This window comes from Megascapheus bottae, chromosome 30 (assembly GCF_031878675.1).
Source record: "Megascapheus bottae isolate mThoBot1 chromosome 30, mThoBot2.hap1, whole genome shotgun sequence".
In the NCBI taxonomy this organism is placed as follows: domain Eukaryota; kingdom Metazoa; phylum Chordata; class Mammalia; order Rodentia; family Geomyidae; genus Megascapheus; species Megascapheus bottae.
Window position 1 is genome coordinate 9745265 of NC_143538.1, and position 19904 is coordinate 9765168.

Below are 19904 nucleotides of genomic sequence, written 5' to 3' on the forward strand. Positions count from 1 at the left end.
ACAGTGAAGTTCTTACACAGAGAAAGCAGTGGTGCTACCAGGAGCAATTACACAGAGAGGTTAGCCAAGGACAGATATGGATCACATAGAAGCATCTAGAACATTTGGCCATAACTCCCAAGTATCTAGAGGTTTGCATTGTTTGGAACTGAGATAGATTTCTCCCTCTACACAGAAGTCCTTTAAAAAAATTAACATTAACTCTAATAATTCCAGAACTTTGGGGAAAATGTTTGTCTGCTTATTATTATTACTATAATAATTATTATTATTTAATGATGATTCTGGGGCTTGAACTCAGGGTCTGGGAACTGCCCCTGAATTTCTTTCTTTCTTTTTTTTTTTTTTTAAACAAGGCTAGTGCTGTACAACTTAAGCCACAGCTTCACTTCTTGCTTTTCTGGTGCTGTGCTTCAGTGGAGATTAGAGTCTCATGTAATTTACCTGCTCAGGCTGGCTTTGAACAGAGATCCTCAAATTTCTGACTAGCTGGGATTACAGATGTGAGTCACCCATTTGTCTTTCCTTTGACCTTGTGGAAGAAAGCATCCACAGAGATCAGAAAGCAGGAAGAAATGAAACGAAGTCCTTCCTGAGAATCAGGGCCACAGAGGCACAATGCCTGTGTCTACTTGTTTGTTTGGTACTAGGATTCGAAGCTAGGGCTTTGAGTTTGCTAAGTAGGCACTTTACCACCTGAGCTATAACTCCAGGCCTGACATCCAGATTTCAAAAAATTCAATACTATCAAGTTAGAAACCGACATAGTAGGGAACCTAGTTCGTCTTTTCTAAAGTTCTTTAAAACAACAACCACCACGACCTTAGATGAAAATAGAATCAAGGTTGTAACGGTAGACTGTTGGCATTGAGAAGCATTTTTAAAAAACATCTATTTATCCAGCACGTTCTCCATGCAGGCTGTATTTTGAGGCAATCCAGAGACAGTGCTGTTCTACACTTTCCACATATTCATGTGTTTTTCTGATAAAAACTGGTTTAAAAAAAAACAGAAAAAAAAACCCAACTTTCTTCAACTATGATTTTTTTTTCTCCTGACCCTGGTTTATCTCAACCATTTACTTTCTTTCTGCAATGTCACAGCTTCCTGACATTTACAATTAACTCACAAATTAACTGAGGAATGGTAGTAAGCCTCGACTAGATGATATAGTAGACTCAGGGGAGCAGGCCAATTTTTTTCTAGGGGTGAAAAAAAAAAGGTCAGGACCTTCTTGCACTGCAGCCACACTGGGTTTGCTCATGTAGGAGTCGGAGCTGGATCAGAAATCAAAGTGTGCCTAGAGGAGACACCCATGCATTTCATCATGGCTGCTTAGCACTCTGACACCTCATCTATAAAACAGCCCTCATCTATTTGTTTATTTATGTACTTATTTTTTAATTCAAGACTCCATCGTGGAACCAAGAAATCACAGCGTCCTGCCTGTAGAAGGAAACTTAGAAGCCAGCAATTCAACTTTCTGTCAAAGCCAGGGATCTGAGGATGGACTGACAGATGAAGAGTTCAGGAATTGCAAATTCACGTCAACAACAACAACAGCAAACCCAACAGCAAAACCAAATGTGAAGGTATGGGAAAATGCCAGCAATGAGATCAGAAAAGGAGGGTAAGAATTTATTCTATGGCGGCTGTTGTTTCACAAGTTTTTGTTGTTGTTGTTGCTTTTTTTTTTTTAATTACCTGTATTACCCAGCATGTGTAACTTTATTTTCAACTCTTTTACGTGTTTTCTCTTTCTTTTCTTTTGGAATACTTAAAAAATTATCTCTCAGTAGTAATACAAAGGAATTGCCATGCACCAAAGCTGTTTATGAAAACAGTACAACTTGATTAATATCAATCCTTTCAATATTTCCCCCCACTTCTCCCTACCTTATTTATCTTAATTTTAGGTTATGTATTTCTTTTTTGGCCTTTTAATAAAATAGTTTAAGTGGACAAACGCATCTTGATCTGTGTCATCACTTCAATATCTCCACCGCCTCCTCCCCTACTTGGATCTAACCCTTCCCTTATATTTCTTGATTCTTTGCTATGTACAAGGAATTCTTCCCTGCTTTACTCTTTTACCTCTTCCCCTTTGCCCTCCCTATCCCTCCTGTGAATACCCAGTTCCAGGTACCATCAAGTTTTCATACTCTGATCTATTTTAATTCTATGATCTGTAATTCTGTTAGCAAGATGTGGGACATTTCCATTATTCCAGAGTCTTGTCTTTCATCCTAAACAACTACTTACTATTGTTACAGGTGCTTTGCTTGTTGTTGTTGTTGTTGGTGGTGGTGGTCATGAGACTTGAACTCTGAGCTTGGGCACAGTCTCTGAGCTCTTTTGCTCAAGGCTAGCACTGTACCACTTTGAACCATTACTTTTCGTTTTCTAGTGGTTCACTGGAGATAGGGGTGTCACAGAATTTCCTGCCTGGGATGTCTTTGAACCCAGGTCCTCAGATCTCAGCTTCCTGAGTAGCTAGTATGACAGGCTCTTAGCACCTGGCTTGCATATTGATTATTTCATCGATAGAATGAATTAATATAGGTGAAGCACTTAGCATGCAATATTGCTAACAAATAATAAGTTGAGGTAGGATCTCTGAAGAAGAGGGTGCTATTTTTTTTCCCTCTCAGCGTCTTAGGAGTGTAACAGTGTCAACTGTATGTTTACAAGGAAGAGGAAAGATTGAGCAGTGGTCTAAACACTGGACATAAACAGATGACACAAATGATGTTGGTTTTCTCCTTCTCCTTCTTTCTCCCCCACCTCCTTCTTCTTGCTTGAACCCAGAACTTTGAGCTTGCCAGGCAAGTACTGTGCTACTTGATCTTCAAATGTAATACTCCCAACTACTCTTTATACTATTGTGTTTTTCTTTTCAGAGAAAGTTTTAATTTCTTTTGCCTGGGTTAGACTTAGACAGTGTTCATCCTTATATTTCCCATGTGGCCTGGATTACAGTGTCAGCTACCACATCTGGCTCAATCATAAAGAGGATACACACACACACACACACACACACACACACACACACACACACACACACACACATATCCTACTTTAGACCATCTCAGTGATGGTCATTTTGATGCCAATCTTACTGTGAAACGTAACAAAGTATCTTCTTTAAAAAAATGTCTTTGTGTCAGTGCGAGGACTGTGTTCTACCACTGGGCAGTTCTCACAGCCCTAGCATCAGTATCTTTATGAGCCAGATCTCCGTTCAGCAGGGGAGTCCAGAAAAATCACACATCCAGGCAGAATTAGGATTCAGAAAAGAAGAGGAGTTTCTGCTCATTCTGTGATCACTTTGGGCTGAGAAGGGCGGTCATAGACTTTGGGCACACACACACACACACACACACACACACACACACACACACACACACACACACGAGAATGGTCGAGTGTCTTAATCAGGTCTGTATTTTGCTTTAGTGCCTTGCAGATTCCACTGGAAGATTCATTCAGAATCTTCAGTAAGACAAACAAAACCAATCATCCCAGTTTTCCAGGAACACCAGCAAAGAAGCTTTGGCTCTCAGGGCAGAGGGTGAAAACGTGCGTCTGGGTTCCACGTCAGGTTCCCAGCAGGCTGGAAATTCACATTTCTCCATTTTCCAGAGCTTTCCTTTCATGGAGGATACTCTTTTTGAGTTTTCTGTCCAGGCTAATTTAAAAGGGTTCAATATTTGATTCCTGAATTAATACCGTGGAACTCAAAGACTAAAATTCACCAGTGTTTTTTTTTTTTCTTTTGTGCATATGTCCAACAGACAACTCTAAAGCAAGCAACTGCTGGTAGAAGAGAGGGATCCAGGTAATAGGCTGCCTCGTGTGTAATGTGGTGCTACTCTTGATAACAAGTGTGGGAAGGGTGGGGGTTGCATGCCATTTGGCATTTGCACAGAGAGGGCCCAAATCTGCCACCCATTGCTGGGCTCCTACTGGTTATCACCCAAGGCAGAGACGTGATTATACAATCTGGACAAGACTGTCTGTGCTTCCAGCCACTCGGCCACCCAGACACTTCAATAGGACCCGGTGTCAGTACCATAAATTCTGCCTTGTTACAGTCATAACCACAGCGGGTGCAGCGAAACAGAGAGAGAGAGACAGAGACAGAGACAGAGAGAGACAGAGGGGGGGAGGGAGAGAGAGAGAGTGTCCTGGCTGTGTGTTCTGTGTATTCAACAACAACAACAACAAAGCTGCCAGTTTTCACAAGAAGTCGTATCCTGAAAGCATTAAGAACTGGAATCCAACACACACCACACGGTTCAGCAGGAAGTAGCTAAAGCAGAGTGGGTATTTAAAAAAAGAAAGGTCTATGGAGGGGTGGCCTGTAGCTTTAATATGTGAGGAGGTAGAATACTGCCATAGAATATCTTCAGAACATTTATTTAGCCAAATTTAAAGGCATGCTTTTCAATGTCTAAAGGAACCACGTGTAAGCATAATAGATATGTAAGTATTTATATATATATATATATATATATGTATGTATTTGACTCTAAAACCAGGATATAAAGAAGCCCAGCTTCTGCCAATCACTAATCTCTCCAGTTTGAACCACACATTCACATAGCTATTATAATTGAGTATAACGTGTGGACTGTCATGTTTATATCATCACAGCTATGGTAGATTTTCCCAGAATGCTGCTATCTAAATGTGATTCTTTGGGAAAGGATTTCTGAGGGTCCTCAAACACCTTTGAGCTGCTCTCTCTTCAGTGACCAAGTGGTTAACTGACCTCCAGTCTTGGTTGCAATAAAAGTTTGGGTTTACGCCTTGATTCTTGGCATGGATGCCCTGGACAGAGCAAACAACAGGATCTATTGACTTATGAGCACTAGAAGGCCATAGCTTTTGGCAGGCAGAAGCTGAGTTTGAATTCCCACTCTGTGCCACACTGAATAGCACATCTGGGGAATGTTGCGCTCACATCTGGAAGCTCCATTGTTCTCATCTGTAGCAGGAGGTTGGCCGTGACTTCTTTACCGAGAAGCTTTGAGGGCACCACCATCAGAATCGAGTCTAAAATGCTCTCAGCACAGCCAATGCTGGCAGGGCATTGTGGCAGTTATGTGGACTTCAGTGGGCACTCAATAAGCCTCCTCCCCCTCCTTCCCATCAATGTGAATAAATTAATGCATGCCCTCTGGTGTACAGACAGTACTGCTTCTTAAAATATTATTACTGGGTGATGGCTCACACCCATAATCCTAACTACTTAGGAAGCTGAGATCTGAGGATGGAGGTTCAAAGCCAACCTGAGCAGGAAAGTCTGAAAGACCCTTATCTCTAATTAACCAGCAACCCATTCCCCCCAAACCCCCAGTATTGGAGCTGTGGCTCAAATGATAGCTTTTCACTCAAGGAACCATACTCAGGCCCCGAGTTCAAGCCCTAGTACCAGCATATCTGTACACACAGAATGTACAATAGGTTAAATGGAAAAGAATTCAATATAGACGCCTGCTCAGGCATTTCTTTTTACCTATTTTCCACTGTGAAGATGTTGCTTTATCATGGTTAACCCTCATTGATGGGTGTCTGGATTTTTTAAATATAAGCTTGTCTGTCTGTTTGTTTGTCTATTGGAGTAGAGTTTGGACATGATACACTACATTCTTTTTTGTCTTAGCAAAGATAATAGAAAAATAATACAGCCTCCTTCTGTCTTCCAACCTTCTGTCTTTCCATGGAGGTCTGGCCTCTCGCGTAGCCTCGCTAATGTTGTGGTCAGTGAATCTATTTCTAACAGAAACTCTTGATAGAAACCACATCTTTTTCCTGCCCACCCACATTTTGCCCTTCACATCCCCATGCCTGTGGAATAAACACGTCCAAGTCAGCTGCATCAGAAATTAAATTCCTCAAGAACATTTTACAGAATCACCAAAGATAGGAAAACATCGTTCTGGGAGAAGAAGCAGAAACCGAGTTAAAATGAAGGCAGGATCCTTTCTGACTCAGCCGAGGGGAAAAGGGTCAGATGGAGACTCGAAAGGAAAAGCAGGGCAGGAAGAAAGGCACTAAGGAGATGAAGGACCGAAATTAGAACAAGAGGCGATGTTTATTAATAACCTTACTGACCCACAGGCCCTGACACAAAATACATGAAGGATTCTTGGGACACTCTTGTCTGTCACTCACAGGAGAAACAAGGGAAATGGTAATGGAAACGGCAAACTTTCTGACGGCAGATGAAAAGGGATAAAAGAAAAAAAATAAAGGCAAATAAGGTAAAAACAATTTCTTTTTAACTCAACGTTAGAAGAAATCTATGGTCCTTTGGTAATTCTGTCCTTCAGTTTCTACAGCGCCTCCTTCAGACAGGCTATTTTCTGCTCACACCCTGCCGGCAAGCTTGGTTTGAAAAACAACAACAACAAAAATCACAAGAATATTGTGTTATTCAAGTTTTCAGGATGAATAAATAGATGTCCAAGGCAGATGGAGACATCTGGAAGTTATGGAAAGGTTAGGCTGAAGTAAGTAGAAATTGCTCTGACCCTGCTGAGTTGTAACTTAGATTAATATTCTGATATACAATAATACTAGTGTTCTAATCTTTTTCTCGTAAAATTTTTTTACAGAGATATTTGGGGACTTGACTGATGAGATTAAACCCATCTTCTGGTTCATCAGCTGACCATTTGGTACAGTGTAATAAATGTTTACATTATGACTTCTCTTCCTCCTCCTCCTCTTCCTCGTCCTCGTCCTCCTCCTCCTCCTTTCTCCCCCCTTCTCCGCCTTTTCCTTCTCCTTCTTCTCATCTTCCTCCTTCTCCGCCTTTTCCTTCTCCTTCTCCTCATCTTCCTCCTTTCTTTCTCTTTCTCTTCCCCTTTTTCCTCATCCTTTCCCCCATTTGCCTCCTCCTCCTTCTTCTCTTCTTCCTTCTCCTCCTCCTCCTCCTCTTCTTCCTTTTCCTTTTTCTTTCTTCTTCTGCTCTGAGATTTTACCCAGGACTTCAAAAATTACTAGGTAGATACTCTGCAAACCATTTTTAATGCTACATCATTTGCATTTTTTTTTTTTTTGCCAGTCCTGGGCTTGAGCTCAGGGCCTGAGCCCTATCCTTGGACTTTCTCAAGGCTAGAGCTCTACCACTTGGGCCTCAGCACCATTTCCAGCTTTTTTTTTCTGTGTATGTGATACCGAGGAATCGAACCTGGGTCTTCATGCATGCTAGGCAAGCACTCTACCACTAGGCCAAACTCCCGGCCCATTATTTGCATTTTAAAATGAATATTTGTGATATCTATATTTCTATGATTCTAGCTTTGTTTTTACATTTCTTGGTTTTCTTGTATGTAATTTGCCTGTGTGTTTTTAATTTTATTTATTTGACTTTGGCCCTGCTTTTCTTGGGAGCCTTCACAAACTTCTTACTATATTATAAAATTAAAAAAAAATTCTTAGGTTTGTTAACCCTTTTCCTATTCCATATTAAAATGTCCCCTGTCTGGTTGTTTGGGTTTTAATTAGTAATGCATTAAATATGTTTCTGAATTTTAAGACCTAAATATTTTCTTTTATTCTTTCTTTCCTTTTATATTTTGAAAGGCTTTGATCCCAAGGTGAAATCAGTATTAACTCATTATTTTTCCTTCCTTCCTTCCTTCCTTCCTTCCTTCCTTCCTTCCTTTCTTCCTTCCTTTCTTCCTTCCTTTCTGTTTATCTCTCTCTTCTGCATTTTACATTCTTAGCTTCTGTAGATTTAGACCTTTCTATCAATTTCTCCACATACTTTTTCAATGTAATCTCAAACTTATTCAGTTGTATTGTGGGTTTAATTTCCATGTTTTGTCTGTTTTCCGGGAAAAGTTATTTCTTTATCCATTTTGGGGGGAGTGGAATTAGCCAGTTGACTGGTGTCTTACACAAGAAGTTACCAATTTAGTCTTTTTTGAGTTATTAAGGCAAGCAACATTGCCATCTGTAAACAACCATCTTTCTGATCCCTTCCCCAAATCACATAATTTCTTTATTTTTTCCTGTCATATTGCAAAAGACTAGAACTTCCAAATCATTAAAGAACATTCTTCATTATACATGCCCCTAACATTGTGTTAGAACCTGAAGGACTGAATGCATGGTGGTTTTGGTGAACTCTAACTTTGGAAGCACTCTGGGCTGAACTTTCAGTCTCCCTTCCTGAGCCTTCTGTTTGCTCACCCTATTGTCTCAACTAAGTATGAAATATTTTTGCCCCTTTTCATAGGAGCAGCATTCCCTCTAAGTACAGACAACATATGTATACATCTACTGATTCTTCTTTTCAGGTCTAAGCACGTTTTGTTCATTGAGAGTAGATTTTTTTCTTTTAACTTTGCAGCATTAAAAATCTGAACTGCCCTGGTTTTATTTATTGAAGTCACATAAAACGACCAGGCTATTTTCTGCTGACTTCAAAGTTACGTCTTGCATAAAATTTAAAACAATTTTTTTGCATTTTAAGGAAATGCTAAACTATTTTCTCACACAGAAATGATCATTTCATTTGAATTTGTTGACTTTTTGCCAGTGAGAGGTAAAAATAACCCTGGATTTTGCATATGCCATGCAGACAGAGATGATTTCATGAGTTAGACTGGTTAAAACAACATGGGACAAAGATAAAGGGGAAAATTATTAACAGCATTTGTTAGCAACAGATGCTATATCTGAAAAGTACAGAGGAAAGCCTTGCAGAATGGGCCAGGCATACGAAATCAGAGGCTACTGGGCGTGCTCATACCTATCATCCTAGCTACTCAGGAGGCTGAGATCTCAGTATTGTGGTTTGAAGTTAGCCTGGGGGGGAAAGTCAATGAGACTCTTATCTCCATTGAGTCACCAGAATACCGGAAGCAGTGCTATGGCTCACAGTGGTAGAGAATTATCCTTGAGTCAAAGAGCTCAGGGACAGCATCCAAGCCCTGGGTTCAAATCCCATGCCTGAAACCCCCCCCCTCCAAAAAAAAAAGTGTGAGGCCTTGAACTTGTCTTTGGATCACTCTGGGCCTGTCACCTCTGAATTGTGAGATAATGGACAAAGCAGAGACAACTTCCGTTAGGCAGTTCAGTTTGACACTTGTCACCTAGCATGTACTTAGGACAGAAATGGCTGGGTTTCAACTAGGGTCTGCCTAGGGACCACAGTTTAGATAAGACACGCTGTCAAAAGCCCTTCTCTAGTATGAGTTCCTCCATAGGGCAAACCAGGCAGGGTAAAAAAGTCATAATTTGTCCAACAGATAAGGAGCCCCCAGCCTCTTCCTGCTTCGCCTTGGTTGGCCTGTCTTTGTGTTGGACTGCATGGCATCCTGGCTCCCTGTGCTTCTTGACCTATGACGATGGAGCATGGCTTGTGCACGCTGAGACTCTGATATGCTCTTAGGGAGATAACGATGCAAATGGAAGCTTTCTAGCCGTGGGCCTGGCATTGAAGACACTTGTCCGTTCTCTTTAATTTTTCTCATTTGTTAACCTAGACAGTACTTGTATTAATATTAAATTTAAGTCTTAAGAAGACACAATAAGAGTTTAAATGTATCTTTCTCCAGATGTGGGGGGATGGGGTGAGAGAGAGAAAGAGAGAGTCAGTCCTTCCTTCCTTCGCTCCTTCTTTCTTTTCTTTCTTTTTCTGTTGTTCTTTTGCCATGGTAAGAATTTTCTATATTATTATTGTATAAAATCAATTACCCTTTGCTCCATATTTTTCCCCCTGTTGTTTATTTTATGTGTCCAGCTTTCCCAGAGGGGCAGAATAAAGGCCCCATTTGGTTTTTATTAGCGTAATCAGTTAATAGCTGTTCTATAATGCTTTACTTATTGTGTTAATTTTCTGAAGTTATGTCCAGAGGCAGCTTCCTGGAAGACCATATTAAAAAAAAAAGTTGTAACTTACTTCTTTCAGAGATCTAGTTACCATCTGAGTTTCATCTCAGATTTACTGAACAATATTGATCTACAAGGTTAGGACAAGACATAGAACGTGTAGGTAATATTTTCAAATATGCTATGGGAGTCTAAACATATTAGCACGATGATGTATATTTGTTGACATGCAACTTATCACGTTGGCTTTGTTTTTTGAATGTGGATGTGTTAGAAGTCTTAGTGGATGCACTCACCTTCTATAATGTACACATTGCCATTTTATATGGATTCCCTGGGACCCAGGACCCATGGTCCATTGCAATTGCAGGTAATAATGGAAATGTATCTTATGGGAGATAGTGGGTACTCACAGGACTCATTCTCAAATTAGAATGGAGCTTCAGAACAGCCCATAGCTACAAGCTCACTTACCTAAAGGATATCAAAGGGAATATTTGTGATAAGTGTGCTAGATTGGATCCCCGTGGAAGTTGGGTTGCATTGTGAATTAGATTAAAAATACTGAAATGACATGAACTTGATACAATAGTTAATAGCCATGGGATCTAGCCCTTGCTGTGACAGAAGCTAGGTCTTCGGACTCAATCTGTGGGGACATTTGGACAGAAATTCCACATTTCTGCTCAACCTTTGAGGTCGATGCTCAATTCCAGGACTCAACAAGGGACAGGGTAGATGGGTTACCTGATCAGCGGGAGAAGGACACTAATTCATTACTTGATCTCTAGAGATGATTGTGGGTATTAGATGGAAAATAGGAGGCCATCAATATTTTATGGAACCTGATATCTCTAAAATGCCCAGAACAAAAAGTGCTTGGGTTTAATTTAAAAAAATGCTTTTGGAATATTGTTGTTGGGTACTGGTGGTTCATGCCTGTAACCTTAGAGGCTGATGAGAATGAGATCCTGAGGATTATGATTTGAAGTGTGCCCAGGTGGAAAAGTTCATGATACTCCATCTCCAAAATAACCAGCCCAAAGCAGGGCTGGGTGTGTAACTAAAGAGTAGAGCTCCAGCCAAGCACATAGCCAACTAAGTGTGTGGACCTGAGTTCAAATGTCACTAGCTCGAAAAGGAAGGAAGGAAGGAAGGAAGGAAGGAACGAAGGAAGGAAAGAAGGAAGGAAAGAAGGAAGGAGAGTTCCCATATACTTCAATGGGCTACTCTGAAGGCATTTTAAGGAAGAATCTGTTTAAAAACAATCTTATCTTTGCTATGTTTATCTTCCATAAAGCAATTTGTTACGTAGTTTTTAAGTGCCGATCTACAAATTCAATGGCTGGAACTGAATGCTTTCATTGATGTCTTGAGACTTCTATAAATACAAAAAATAAGCTTTAAAAACTTATCAAGGGGATTTTCCCAGAGACAGTACTAGAAGCTGCTAATGCAGCTGGTCAGTTCTGGTATAAACTTCAGCAGCATAACATCGCTGAGATGAGGAGCTCAATTTCAAACTTACAATGGTCCAGGTAACAACATCACCTAAGTAATCTATAATATGGATTTGATAGAGAACGTTCTATGAAGGGGAGATTAGAATTTTCTCTTCCGTTGCTGTTGGGGACCTTAATGAGAGTATTTCTTAAGTAGACTTAGTCATAGGACTAGTTTCTAAAGTAAAATTGAGCTTCAAGCCTATAATCTTTGCTACACAGGGAGGCTCAGATCTGAGGACTGTGATTTGAAGCCAGCTCAGTCAGAAAAGTCTGTGAAAATTTTATCTTCAGTTTACCACAAAAAGGCACAAGTGGAGCTGTGGTTCAAGTGGGAATGCACCGGCTTTTAGCGAAAAATTTCAGGAGCAGTGCCCAGGCCCTGGGTTCAAGTTCTAATAACATTCCCCTGCTTTTTTCCCGACACCCCTACCCCTACAATCCTTAAATTAGAGCATACAGACAAACTAATTTGCTTGAAGTATAACGAAGGATAAATATAAATGTGATAGATTCACATCCAATGTTAGCCTCTAAATCTCTTTTACTCCACACACACACACACACACACACGCACACACACACACGGCTATCAGAACATAAATGCTGTTGATTTTTTTTTTGGCCAGTCCTGGGCTTGAGCTCAGGGCCTGAGCACTGTCCTTGGACTTTCTCAAAGCTAGAGCGCTACCACTTGAGCCTCAGCACCACTTCTATGTATGTGGTACCGAGGAATCGAACCCAGGTCTTCATGCATGCTAGGCAAACACTCTACCACTAGGCCAAACTCCCAGCCCAACGCTGTTCATTTTTAAGATCTTATAGAACATGCTGCCCTATTGTGGTACATCTTTCCAGTAGGATGGACATTGTGTGTCCGATATGATAGACAGATTGTCTGTCCTATACATAGCCAGACAGTCTACTTGTGCACCAATCAAAAGACCTGGGAGCCAGGGAGGTGGGCAGGAACCCTGGAGGGGCTTCCTCCATCAGCCAGGCTTCTCCGCTGCTGTGGGTGAGTGTCACTGGACACTCTCTTCAGGGTCCATGCTGTTAGAAACGAGTGGGTCCAGCTTCCCTGCAAGCTCCTGCTGAGGAAGCCGCCCCTCAGGATGCATCAGGAGGCGAAAGAACATTTAGGAAATGGAGCCTAGCAGGAGGAAGTTGGGATACTGGGATCCAATCCTTGAATGGGGGTCCTCAGACTCTTTTCCGTCTCTTTCTTTGCTTTCCAGTCACCCGAGACAGAAAGGCATCCTCTGCCACCCTGATGCACTGTTTCCCCACGGAATCAAACGTCGTAGGGACAAATGACCCTGGACTGGAACCTCCAATGCTGTAAGTCTTCACAAGCCTTCCTCCTTGCACATTGAGCTCAGCAGGCATTTTGTCACAGCTACCGAAGGTGATGTAGGCAGGCCCTCAGGTTTGTACCACACCATGTGACAGGTGTTTCTAGTGTGGTTGGGTTTGAATGAGTTCAAAAAACAACAACAAACAAAACTTAAGTGAGTGTGAGCTTAATTGCTTCCCCAAGGCTCAGGAGGGGGGGAGAAAGAGAGAGAGAGAGAGAGAGAGAGAGAGAGAGAGAGAGAGAGAGAGAGAGAGAGAGAGAGAGAGAGAGAGAGAGAGAGAGAGAGACTGTATGTACTAGACTTGGAGTGAAGCTAGCACTGAGCAGGATCCATGTACTAAATAACCCTAATAATATTGGGTAGAAACTCATCAGGGAGCCATTGGAGAGTTTGTCAAAGCATATTAAAATACAATACATTCACATAATCAAAAGAGGCACATCCGTCCATCTGTCCGTACATTCCTTTCTGATATTAAATTTGTCTAGGGACCCAATCCCCGTTCTTTAGTGAGAAGAAAAGTGGACAGAATGAAGAGAAAAATCAGAGTAATGCCTACTGGTGGAAGTCCTCTAATTGAAATCATTATTGCTTAGGACACCATTGCTTTAATCAGCTGTAGCATAAATCAATGCGACTCACAAGTGAAGGTTTAAAATAAAATGCTGTTAAACAAATTGGGCCTCTTAAAAGGCATGATGCAATTGAGAAGCTATTGAAAATGGATAAAAAAGTGCTTTCTGAATGAACACACGAGTCTTCACATTTTATCTTCCACTTAATTTAAGAAATATATTACCTAGTCCTTTCTTAGAAATTACATATTGGAGGTCTATAATGGCCAAGCCTTTAACCCATTAAAAAAATTTACTCCAAGGACTAGTTAATATTTGACATTTAATTGCTTTTTCGTGTTGGAAGGGAAAAATGTTTCTTTCCTTCCTTTCTTGATGTATTCCTCAAAAAAAAAATCACCTTGTGAGCTATAAAGATAGAGAGTAAGAATTGATTTTTCTAAAGCTCAAGTACACAGGAGTATTTGCACATAGACACGTGTGTGTGTGTGTGTGTGTGTGTGTGTGTGTGTGTGTGTGTAAATAAAATCTCTCTTGTCCTCGGAGCTGTGCCAGAATTCTGCCAGACAGGTATTACTATCCGTATTTATCAGATCAGAGTTCCAAGGAGCTGAATTCATATATGGGGTTGCCCAATAGAGAGCTATAGAGGCCTCTTTCTGCCTTGGCTGTCTTTCTTGCACCATGTTGCCATGTCTCTGGTGAGTTTCTTCCTCCAGTGTGGACTTCTTTATAGAGGCAGGACAGAATGCCACAAAGACCTCCATGTTGAAGCATCTAGGTTAGTGGCAGCTTAATGATCACCAGACACTGAGATTTAGCCAATAATGCCACATCCTCCACAAAATATCAACGGTGACCTGCACCTTCTCTACTGTCACAGAGCTAAGAGGAGCCGCTGAGGCAGGCACGTGGATTCGGATGAGGTTTCTCATCAGAATCTGCATCAGTAAGCAGGAGGGCTCAGATACCTTCCTATGAGAACAATGCCTGTTTGGGCTTTCCAGGTCCTCCTTACAACTTGTGTTGAGACAAGAAAGGTGGGATTGTGGAAGGGAGGAGGAAACTCATTTATTTGATTTCTTCATGTCAGAATTGTTTTTTTCAATCCAACCTTGTCAATATCTCCCCTTTCACAGCTAGCAAATCCACTACCTAACACCAAAGTGTTCCTTCCCTCTTTTCCTCCCTCCCTCCCTCCCTCCCTCCTTTCTCTCTCTTTCTCTCTCTCTCTCTTTCCTTTTGGTGCGTGTCTCAAAACCCCAGGTATTCTTTACGTCTGTTGAAAAGCTGTGTGAACAACTGTTCCAGAGCAGATGATTGCCTCCGAGCTCAGGTGTGAGGGCAGCTTGAGTTACAACTTCTATGAGTTGTGGTCAGAAGTGGGCTGTGTGATTGTATATGATTCCAGGAAAATATTTGTATTTTGGTTTCCCCAGGCCTCGTCTCCCCTGGGATTGGCCCAGCAGACACCTCCTTATGAGACAAATCTCTGGGCCTTTGTGGGACTCATGGAGATCTTACAGGTCAGGAAACTGCTCTTTCACCCTGTGGCTTCATTCAACCAGAAACAAACAATGCCCAAGTCAGTGACCTTAGAAGGAGATAGTTCTAAGAGATACACCTCCAAAAGTACTTGGAAAGAAATGGGGGAAGAGTGAAAATGGGGATTTACTCAGACTGATTCCTTCCAAATCTGGAAGCACAGCAGATTGCTGACACACTTATTATTATTTTTGTTTAAATAAGAAAATGCCTTTCCTTATTCTTTCCCTTTCTAGCTTCCCTTCTTAATTCTCCTTTTTTGTTTCCTTGTATTTTTCATTTTCCATTCCTTTTGCTCCTGGTTAGTTGTCTTTCTTATTCTTCACTGAGATGAGGGACATTCTTGAATTGCTCCAGAGGGTACATTGGCAAAAACACCTTTGGGAACCCGTTGGTACTCTCTATGAAAAGCCATCAAAATTTGTGTGAATTATACAATAATAGAGAGAAATAGGAGAGGCATTCTGAATGTCTATAATATTTGTCTACTTAATACATGTCAGACACTCTGTTAAGTGTAGCAAGGGTGTAGTGTCATTTAATCTGCACATAGTGGTATTATTAACCCCAGTTTTCAATCGGGGAAAGAGGAGGGAGTGAAAATTCATTGGTTTAAATGCAGTCACGCTAAGAATGTGGGATTTCAATGCATCTTGACCATGGCATTTTCCCCTCTTCACTATTAATAATGGATCCATTCATCAGAATTTAAGTGGAAAACAAACATTAATAGGCAAAGAAAGAAACCTATATCCATAGGCAAATATCAGAAATCTATACCCATAAACAAGTATCAGACTAGTTATACTCTTACAGTAACAATAGGAAAAAATATAAAGAAGAGTAGAGCAAAAGGCAATAACCATACTTGTGAAAAGTTAGCTACAGCTAGTTAATAAAATGGCATATATATATATATATATATTTTTTTTTTTTTTGCAGTCCTGGACTTGAGCTCAGGGCCTGAGCACTGTTCTTGGACTTTCTCAAGGCTAGAGCTCTACCACTTGAGCCTCAGCACCACTTCTGGCTTTTTTGTATGTATATGTTACTGAGGAATTGAACCCGGGTCTTTGTGCATACTAGGCAAGCACTCTACCACTAGGCCAAACTCCCAGCCCCAAAGGCTTACATTTCTATCTGAAGTAAGACTTATGCTTGACGTCTTTCCTCTGGGTGAGAATTAGATACTAAGAATGCTGCTAATCTGAGAGAAAGTAATTAATACCCCATTGATTTAAAGGAAAATGCCTTAGATGCAGGACCAAAAGACTTTGGGAGGACTTTATCCTCATTTGAGGACCTTTAGAGTTTCTTAGAAAAGTGTTTTTAAACTTCTTTTATGTGAGAGCATACCTGAAAACATTAACAGAATCTGTGTTTTCTTTCACTCTCCAGAAAAAAATTCAAACATCTATCTATGCATATATATGTACGTATGTATGTATATATATATATCTGTCTGTATAGATCTATTTATATAGGCATGATAAAATTTATTTTTGCTTTTATTTATTCATTTATTTTTATTATGATGTTTATTGATTGGTACCAATTTATATCTATTGGATGTCTTTCTATTACTAGGTATTTTTGTTCGCTTCAGAATGTTAGAGCTCTTTCATTTATTATTTTAAATTTTATTTTAGTTTTTGTAGTAGTGGAGCTCAAACTCAGACCCCTGCTCATGCTAGGCAAGTAGTCTACCAGAAATCTTTTCTGTCTGTTGTTGATTTGAGGGCTTCAAGGAAAATCTGGCTTTCTAATATGGTTTGTACAATGGTTTTTATAGCACAGTTGGTGGAAGTCCTTTTGAGAAAGGATACAGTTTCTTCAGACTGTTGTGTATTCCCTGGAAACTAAAGATTGTAAAGTAACTAACTTTAAATATTTTCCTTAATATGGATACTATGTTACTATGGATGCTTGTATTTAGATACCTGCCAGAAAATTGCTATTTGGGTTTTCTATGTTAAGAGTGAACAGAAAACAAAAAAGCAAAAAACAAAAACAAACAAATGAAAAGAGAATCATGTGCTGGTGGCTCACACCTGTAATCCTAGCGACTCAGGAGGCTGAGAGGTGAGTATTGCAGTTAGAACCTAACCCAGGCAGGGAAATCAGCAAAAAGCTGAAAACGGAGCCATGGTTCAAGTGGTAGAGTTGCAGCCTTGAGCGAATAAGTCAAGTGAGAGTGTGACACTCTGTGTTCAGACCCTGATACTAACACACACACACACACACACACACACACACACACACACACACACACACACCTTCTTAGTTCAAGTCCCCAAAGACTTCATGTGCATTCTATGGCCTGTTTGAGGTAGGTGTGAGAAGGAGAAAGAAACGCCATGTTTAGAGGTTGTTTGTGTGATCTACTGCAGAGTCTTTGCCTGTGCAATCATCTCTGCCTGTGTTACAGGAGATGGCAAAAATATATATAAGTCATTTTGCATCTGGCCAATTATATAATGTCGGATTTACAGGGTGAAATTCCTTCTCCACTTCAGCTGGCAAACAGTTATGCCCTCTAGCACAGGACGGACATGGCTTGTAACTTTTTAACCTAGTTAGTGAGTCTGCCAATATTATTCTTACTTGTATGGATGTCTAATCCTTTCTTGAATCTTGCTAGACCTTGTACCTCAATAATGTCCTGCAGGGATGAATTCCACTGGTAGATTATGTGCTGCTTAAAAAAAAATATTTCCTTTTATTTGTTTTAGATTTGTTGCCTTTTAAAATGTCATAACTGACCCCTGCTCATGGGTAAAAGGACATTTGAAATCAAGGCATTTCAAAGTGAGCTTTCATTCTCCTAAATACTTTCTTCATTATGATGGAGACTCTCATTTATTTTTTTGCAGTAATGGGGCTTGAACTCAGGGCCTAGCCTCTGGTTATTTTATTTATTTGTTTGTTTGTTTTTGTGGCAGTCCACACTGGAGCTTGAACTCAGGGCCTGGACATTGTCCTTTAGCTTTTATACCCGAGGCTGGCACTCAGCCATTGAATCACAGTTCCACTTCTGGATTTTTGGTGGTTAATTGAAGCTAAGAGTCTCATACTCCTTCCTGCCTGTGCTGGCTTTGAACCTCAGTCCTCAGATCTCAGTCTCTTGAATAGCTAGAAGGACAGGTATGAGCTATTGATTCCATTAATGTCAGCATTAAACATTTCAAATTGTCACTCGCTCCTTTCTCTCTTCTTCATTTTCTCAGTCCCTCATTTTAATTCCTGCCTCTGCCCAAAGTCTGACAGTGATGTTTCCATAAATGGCTCAAATCATGTAGGTTTATTCATTTTTTAAAAAATTCTCTTCTGTTTCTTAAGGACTTTAACGATGGATGCACATAGCTCCCTGATCATTTACTTTTATTTTATTTACTGCTTCATCTTCTGGGGTCAGGTTAATCAAACTTCCATATATAAAGTCCTTTAATATGTAAAATCCTGTATAGATAGAAAAGGTATATGCATACTCCTGGGCTGAATTTCTTAGAAAATAGTTCCCCTAGGAAAACCACAACATTGAAATGCTCCGATTACCTGTGTTTGGTTTCTTGTCTCAGTTCCATTGTAGCAGGCAGGCAAAGTCCCATAGCCTCATACAAGCCTCTTGTCATTCTTTGTAATTGACTTCCCATATACATTTCCCCTTTATTTCTGGCCCCTTGAAGTTGAACGTATACATAATAGTGCATAATAATGGAACATAAAGGCAACTGCAAATTATTAGGATCGTTTCCATGCGTGGTTCAAGTTCACAGGCAAATGGTTTGGGTCTTGGTAGTATGACCAAGCCCGGTTCTTCTGGGTCTAATTCTCCCAACGACAGAGGTTCCTTTCTGCTGTCCTTCTGCAGAGCTTCCTCGGTCTTCTTCCTGGCTTTTCCACACCTCCCTTTCTTCCTTGCTTCCGGGAAAACATTCTATGGGCTTGCCTTCCTGAGCTGCCGCGCACCAGGATGAAGTGGGCAAAGAAATAAATCTTCAAGGGTATAATTTTAGATGTGGTGGCAACTGGAAAGGGAGCTATTTTGGGCTCTGGGGCCTTCTCCTTGACCTGACCTGCTAGGGCCTGGCCTGGCACGAGTGATCCTTTCAGCCAATGCATTTGACATTCCTGAGGTGGCTTCATTGTTCTGTGGCTGAGCAGTTCTGTGATTCTGGGCCTCGGGGCAAGAGCAGGGGTCTATCAATGAATGCTCCCATGCACGGCGCTGTTGTGGTTGGGGTCCAGTTCTAGAGGGGGCAGTGTGGATGGGCTGGACTCCCTTCTGCATGGGTGGGTGGGAGGGGGGGGAGGGACACTCAAAGTCCAGTTCTGAGCTTTATCAGCTCAGTGGCTATCCCAGTCCAAGTCAGACAGGTCTCCAAGCCGCAGCGTCTGGGCCTTCCCACCTATATGACCTTGAGTTCTTCCACGGGCCCCCGACCCGACCACCCTGTGTGCAGATTCTGCTGCAGCTGCTGTGTGCAGACGCCCAGGGGTGGGCTACTGGGACTCCTGGAGCCCCTGGCAGCACAACCAGAAGGAGGGCTGGGGTGGCCAAAAATAACAGGCCTGTCCAGATGAGGCTGCTACAAGAGCCAAGATCATCACTGTATCTTGTTCCTTGTTTTACAACCTGAAAAGTACACACCAGATTCGAAGATCATACAGGAAGGAGGAATAAAGTCAGTGAAGAACAAGGAAATGAGAAGAGTTTTGTTTTCCTTAAAGGAATTGAGGTTTGTTGTTTTTTTTTTTCTCCATGCCTTTTATAAGCATGGAGAAAGCAAGAGACTAGTGGGGGGAGGCAAGAAAGAGAGGCAGAGAGAATATAGAGAGAATATTAAGGAAATTTGGATGAAGGGACAAAAGATAATAGAGAAGACAAAAAGAAAAAAACAAGAGATCAAGAGACAATGTTGTCATCCCTTATCTAAACGATTGGGATAAATTTAATAGGTATGGATAGAGAACCAAATCTATCTAGTTCTGTTATCTTTCTGCATGGCGGTTCACCATAACATTGATTAACTTAAAGCCACAGGCACCATTTTACTCTGCTCTGTCAAGTC

The 19904-nt window shown here is 41.0% G+C and overlaps 1 long non-coding RNA gene across 5 annotated transcripts in view; it reads left to right on the forward strand.

Annotated features, from left to right (window-relative positions):
• LOC150044403 (uncharacterized) overlaps positions 1-19904 on the forward strand; it is a 66303-nt gene that overhangs the window by 21533 nt on the left and 24866 nt on the right. For 3 of the 5 annotated variants that reach the window (XR_016533188.1, XR_016533189.1, XR_016533190.1), the window contains exons 3-7: positions 1411-1592; positions 6127-6269; positions 6339-6518; positions 6624-6686; positions 12593-12695. This is a non-coding gene — a long non-coding RNA (uncharacterized LOC150044403). Of the gene's footprint in view, positions 1-1410; positions 1631-6126; positions 6270-6338; positions 6519-6623; positions 6687-12592; positions 12696-19904 lie in introns of all 5 variants that reach the window. The other 2 variants (XR_016533191.1, XR_016533192.1) reach the window with 2 other exon arrangements.